The sequence below is a fragment of the Borostomias antarcticus genome (assembly GCF_949987555.1).
Source record: "Borostomias antarcticus genome assembly, chromosome: 8".
Classification (NCBI taxonomy): Eukaryota; Metazoa; Chordata; class Actinopteri; order Stomiiformes; family Stomiidae; genus Borostomias; species Borostomias antarcticus.
Genome location: NC_140241.1, coordinates 25,506,502 through 25,513,459, shown reverse-complemented (window position 1 = coordinate 25,513,459; position 6,958 = coordinate 25,506,502).

Sequence of the window (6,958 nt, the reverse complement as noted above, 5' to 3'; positions counted from 1 at the left end):
GCTTTCGGCAGGGAAACTCAATCCCCCTCTCCTCCCAATCCAACCCAATCACGCTCCTGTACTTCAGTCAGACAGATTAGGCCTCAGATACATTATTAACGACCCAACAACAGGAGAGAGCTCCAAGCCCAGCTGGACATATTCACATACGACTGAATGTTCAGTCACAAATAAACATTTACAGTTAATTCATGATGATTTTAAACACAGCTCTCTCGTTGCGTTCAGTCGGCAAAACCGCTCTGACACAAGTCCTCACAGCTCCTCTGGACCAGTCTGCATCTCCGGTTCAGCCCAGCCCAGCCCAGCCCAGCCCAGCCCAGCCCAGCCCAGCCCAGCCCAGCCCAGCCCAGCCCAGCCCAGTCAGTGTTCAGTTGTACTCGGCTGCAGGGATTCTTTGCTGTCATCTGTGTCTGTCTGAAAACTGATCCAATAATTAGCAGTAATTACCCGGCTGCTTGGGTTGAACAGAGGTGTGACTCTGACACCTCCTCAAGGATGAAATGTGAACGAGAGAGGCGGGAGGGAGTGAAAGAGAGAGTTCTTAACTGGATCTGTTTTGCCTCCGGAGCTGTACCATACCTGACATTGTCAATTCCACTCTAAGACAGAAGTGAAACATTTACTTGATCTGTCATTGAAACAGACATTTGGGGATGCACTGAGCAGAGACGAGATGAATATGTAGTCGTCAGCTTCACTTTAGATTCAAGCAATTTCAGGACAATGGTGTAGGCAGCGGGCATTTTAAAGTCAAAGGTGTGGGGGCGGTCCAGCTGATCTTTAAATGCGATGATGGGGTGCAGCTGCAGCCCTGGGCGGAGGGAGACAGTGGCTGAGGACAGGGGGAGGATCTGCCAGCTGCACGGGCGTCGTCACCCACACCCCAGGAAGTGACAGGCCGGGCGCGACCACTGAAGGAAATCCAGACACTTCAGCGTCCGAGAGCAGACTGAATGAGGAGAGTGGAGCAGGTCTCCGCAGCTGTCCCGTCCACTGAGGAACATCTAGCACAGGGGTCTCAAACTCGCGGCCCGCGGGCCAATTGCGGCCCACCACACCACTCCATCCGGCCCGCGACATGATGTCAGAAATATAATGTAATCCGGCCCGCAAAATAATTCCTTGTAAACGGCGCCGGCAGGCAGGCCTACAATGCGAAATTCAAATTGTGGGGCGAAATTCTGTTATTGTGCACAGCGCGCAAGGTGAACGATGCAGTCACAGGTGCAATCAATCCGCACGCGACTGTGAACGGAATGCAGCTAGCTACCGAGAGGCTGTTTTCATGATTAACTAACGTTAGGAACACAGACCGTTTCAAGAAAGATGGACATTGTAGTATTTTTTGTAGAGTTCAATGGAAATGCTACCTGCCTGATATGCAAGAACAAAGTGGCCGTTCTGAAGGAATATAATGAGCTATTCATTAGGCTAGTAAACATGGAGAGTGTCGGGAGACGAGAGAAAAAAACGAGCCACACAGTTGAGAGGGCTGACGTCTCAGTCTTTCAAGATAAGTGTCTAGCCAGAAATAGAGTAGTAGCCTACACATGTATTCAAGTGTCTGGTAAGAAATGGAAACAAACCTGAACTTTAATAAATGCAAGTAGCTAGCTACAGGTCCAGGGCAGGCTTACAGTAGTGATGCATCTTGCAGTTAAAACAGAATAGTAGGTAGTACAAATGTAGGCTATTCAAGATCAAATAAAAGTAAGGAAAAAAGATTTGCAGCACTAACTGTTAAAATATATTAAAATGAATGGAAACCGGTTTGAATTTGTATGATGAAAATGTTAGTTATGGAATAGTCTTGCAACATTTAGAGACTGAGTTGTGAGTCTAGTTATGGAAATGAAAAATGACATTTTCCGAAATATTGCACTTTCTTATAGTTAGTAGTAGTTGAAGTTGACTTGGCCCTCCTATGAGTTGACGATACCAGCAGTGGCCCCAAGCCAATTTGAGTTTGAGACCCCTGATCTAGCAGCTCTGCGTTCTCTCCGTGAACTCAGCAGGTCCTTAGACTGGGCAAGAAGACTAATTGGCATGTGCCACAATTATTGGCAGTAATTGCGTCATGCAAAGCTGGTCAGCTTGGGCCCAGGTTCACATGAGGCTTGCGTGCCCCGGCCAGCATCGTGCCACATCGCGAGGGGCTCACTGGGCAGCTCAGCCCCAGATGAATCAACCCCCTTGTTCTCCTTTGTTGTGGTCAGAGGACCAGCCCACACACATGACCTACGCACATTCAGTCAGCTACTCTGGCGCAATCCAACAATCAGGCACAAACAAGCAACAAATACCCCTAAAATATAGTAAATCAACATACCGAAGGACAACACAAGAAAAACTGAAACCACAATGGCAAACAGAATGTACAAATTCAACGAGAATGGACGTTCTTTCTGGATCACTTCCCATGTCTGAGGCGTTGACAGTGATGTATAGATGTGATGTGTTCCTTCTCAGGCGGAGAAGAAGAGTGAAAACAGATATAGTCAGTCTTGCCTCGGGCTCAGAGGATGCATATGAACTCTATGCTCCCAATGTGGAAGAAGACTTAAGTCCAGTGAGGAAATAATTACAGACACATCTGTGGATTGAAAGCAAATTCCAAAACACGCCTAAACCCAAATCACAAGCTATTGGACAACACATGCAAAGCTGATCGTTTGATACAAATGACATATTGCACATGAAATAAGGACTGTATTTCTGTGAGGTCCTGTTTTTTGTGTTGATTTGTGCATTAATCCGCCACTGCTTTGCCTTCCTGATACATACCTGATTCTGTGTGACTTAATACTCTCTGTCGGGAGAGTGCACAGCACAGCAAATCACCATGTCCTTTCATACAGCTGTGTATTCAGGCCTACACCTGGCGCTCTGGGTCTTCACCATCTAGTGCTAGAAAGCCCACAGCTGGAAGGCTCAAAGACAACCTGTTCTATTGTAGGATATTAATAACTGATTTATGACTTGTCCTCATCTGTGTCCTCGTTGGTGTGACACAGTTCTTGTCCTGTTCCTTATGGAGAGAACCTGAGCCATTCTGGTCCCCACCTCGGCTACAGGAGTAAAGCACAGAGCCCTAAGGTTCATGGTCCCATCATGTCAAGATAAACCACATTATGGAACTGGATGGAAATCAAAGACGAAAAAACTACAGGGGTTGCAAAATTACAAGTTCATGAAACAGATGATTTTTGGTGCTGCCAATGGCAAAGCAGCAGTCGGTTAAGACAACACAGTATTTAAGACAATATACTGTAGCATGTCTGTTTTGATAACATTTTGCTATTAATATATTGTATCCCTTCATACCAACTCTACTAAAAGTGTACAGGGACAAAAACTTTTCATTTCAGAAAACCACAGACCTATACTTTCAGTACGCTCTGCACTCCGCTAAGTTTAGCCTCAGCCATTTGACAACCCCCATTCAGTAGTCGAACTCTGCTGCCCCTTGAAGCATGAGGCATCCACAAAAATATTATATAACAGTTAAACCCTGGAATACACAGGAAGAAGCAACCAGTACCATTTCTCAGATGGAGAGAGAGAGATGGAGGGAGAGAGGGGCATAGCTTGTATAGAGGATGTGTTAGGAGTTAAGGTTGCAGAAAAGAAATAAAATCCAGAAATAAAATTAAGTTGAAGAGCAGGTTGTTAGGATCATAGAAAGTGGACTAGAATGAGTGTGTGCTACTTACTCCATCGATTCAGTAAGCTATTCATATGCATCTTGAGGGGTGGATGGGAGGGGGGTGCAGTCCCACAGTGTGTGTGTTTTAACCTCAAGCAGGAGTTAGTGTCTTTGTCCTGAAGCTGAGGGAGACCACACACATAATGAACACAAAGCATGAACACATGGCGGGACAATGCAACCACAATGGTAGACAATTAGACATGCGAACGAGCATCCAACTTTTTTAACACACGTAATAAACATTCCTGACTCCTTACAGTGCAAAGTAGAACTGCTACTTTAATGATTCTATTTTGTATACTTTTTGTCCAATGGAATGGTTGCCTAACATAGAAACACCTGTTGTTTTTAGTAGGCCTATGCTGTTTCATCGCACATGAATTGCTCTCATGATCATGTTGCAGGTTCAGACAACCCATTTCCTTATACTATCTAAAATACATTATTGCATTTTGGAATGTGCACATGGCTCACGTTTAATTAGACAAGTGTCACTAAACAAAAAATAATGTAGGCTTTTCATTAATCCGTGGGTTGTGACATTATTCTCAAGTTCACCTCACAAAATCTGAGGTGTAGCCAGCATTATAACATTGTGTTCAACTCTTTTTTTTCTCTTTTTTTTTTAATGAAAATACAATTACATGGTAATCATCTGGTAAGATACTCTAAATTGTGGCTCTTAGTTTTTCCTACAAAGATTAATTTAGGCTACTTATACAGATTTCACATTTGGAAATATACTATACTAACCACTGTCAGTTTTGTTTTGTAGTAGCAGTGTGGTACTTACTGCGTCAAATTTGAGAAAAAGACTTCAATGCAACTTTTAGATGAGAGGAGATGTATATCCCATTGAGCGCGCGGTACCGTGAATGACGCGCGACTGCTAGCAAATGTCCATTATCAGTGAGCGCGAGCCACTTAGTCAATCAATCAGTCAGCATCGGTCCCGGTTGTGCGCGAGGGTTGAACCGAAGCAGGTTGATGAGATGCATGCCTTTTCTGTTGCCTTGGGAACTCACTCTAATATAGCCAGTGAGCACACAAACTGCGCTTGACTGTCACTCGTTAAAAAGTGAGACCAATGACGGTGTCTGTGTGTGTGCGTGCGTTTGTGTGTGTGTGTGTGTGTGTGTGTGTGTCACCCCTCCACTCCCAGATGACACCCACGCAGATAAAGTTCATACGTACTCAAATTAGCCTAATATTCTTGTTCTGCCAGCGTTGACGTTTTCTTCATATAGACTACTTCCTCTTTATTGAGTGTTTGGGGCCCCTGGGCATGTGAACTGACCTATCAGATTTTTCTAGACGACAATAAACACACAGTGGGTAGGAAAAAAGATTTAAGATAAGAGAATAGTTCAACATAAACTTTAATGATCCCCAGGGGGAATTCTAATCAATTTCTCCTATTATGCTGAACACAAGTGATTTCAGCTGTATACAAGGCAAGATTTAGGGGAGCATGGCGCACTCTAGTGGCCATTCAGTGTAATGTGTGAGGACTCTCTCCGCCTCCATTGGCCAGTCAGTAGGCTACCATACCTACCCTGACCCACCGGGCCGATAATCGGCTGCCGTGAACGTCCGTGAGTGTCGGTTGGCCCGAGTGGGCGCGCTGTGTCCTACACCTTTGGCTACGTTGGAGGATTTTCGGGACAAGTTGGGAGAAGGGATATAGTATTAGCGGACTGGGATAGACATTCACTTAGGGCTGAATAAACTGGGAATTACTGCTAACACCTACATTGCCCCTCTTGTCTGTCATCATTGCACATGTGGCTCGGGTGGTCAGGGTCAGAGGCTCCATCCCTGCTGAACACACGGGTGGTCAGTTCAGTTTCAGTTTATTTTATTTGTTAGAGAGGGACAACGTACATTAAGAAACATTTTATAAAATAGAATGTAAATGTACCCAATTGTAGCCAAAAGGCTTGTTTACATTGGCAGTCCCCCTGCCAGAAATAATCGGCTAGTACCTAGTAAAAAAGATGAAAACACAAGTACAAACACATTAGCAATAACATATAACATACTGTATATAATTCAACCCTTGCAATATACACAGTTCATCCCCACATAGTATACACATCAGTGTTCACATCTTTGATTATCTATCAACCAGTTCCTAAGATTATATTTGAAGGCATTGAATGAAATGGACTCTCTAATGTTCTGTGGGATGTTATTCCACTCAGCCGCTGTTTTATAAGAGAAAACCGAAATGCCCAAATGCGCTCTTTCTAAACGTGATTCCTCAGTCTCCTCTGGCTGTCCCTCTGGGGACTCTGGCTGTCCCTCTGGGGACTCTGGCTTCCCCTCCAGTAGCACCAGTTACAGAGGAGCGGAAATGGACTTGATTGCAGAGTGGAGGTGGTGCCAAGTTATGCCGAGTTTTGTACATTAGGGTCAGAGGCTCCATCCCTGCTGAACACACACCGCCTGTCCTCTCTCCCTGACAGGACATCTAGAACCAACTGTTAAAACATTCTGAACAGTGAGAAAATAATATACATGCAGTAATTTGATCATCCACTGGGTTCCCGCATCACCTGTTCAAAACGACTTATTAGTAGCCTACGGGTGATCATTTAAATTATTTGCGATACTGTTATCATACCATATTACCGAAAGACGTAGTGAGAGTGAGTTTAGGCAGAAACCTTAGATCTTTAGATCATGTGAACCACCCAGATGTAATATGGCATACTAAAACAGCATTTTAGTGAGGTGTTCATCACTCCTTCAGTTCATCCGACTCTTTGTCCCCCGTCTGTCAGTGTGACCCCTGTCTGATCGAAGGGCCCCATCTCATTGCCACTTGCCTTGCAGCTATGTTTAGCTTCTGTTGTTTTTCATTCATTTGTACTTGCGGCATGAAGAATGCATGTTTTTGCTGTACTAACGTAATTGATAGCATGCTGGGAAGGATTGGTTCAGCTAGCTAGCTACCTAGCTATGTTGAGGGTATTGGGACCAACATAATTTAATCATGGCACGATGGCGAAGATCAACTGCTTTGAATGAGCTAGTTATGCTCGTAGCTAGACTATTGCTGTCGGTTCTGTCATATCTAGCTAGGTAGCGGAGATATATCGGAGCATGAGAGCCGAAGAGCACCCGTTCTGCCAAACCGAGCTGCTCATAAACTGCAATATATTTTTGACATTTGTCTCCTTTAACTATCGGTACCCTAATGTCACTGCACATGCTGACGACATGCATCACGTCCAGAGGTCT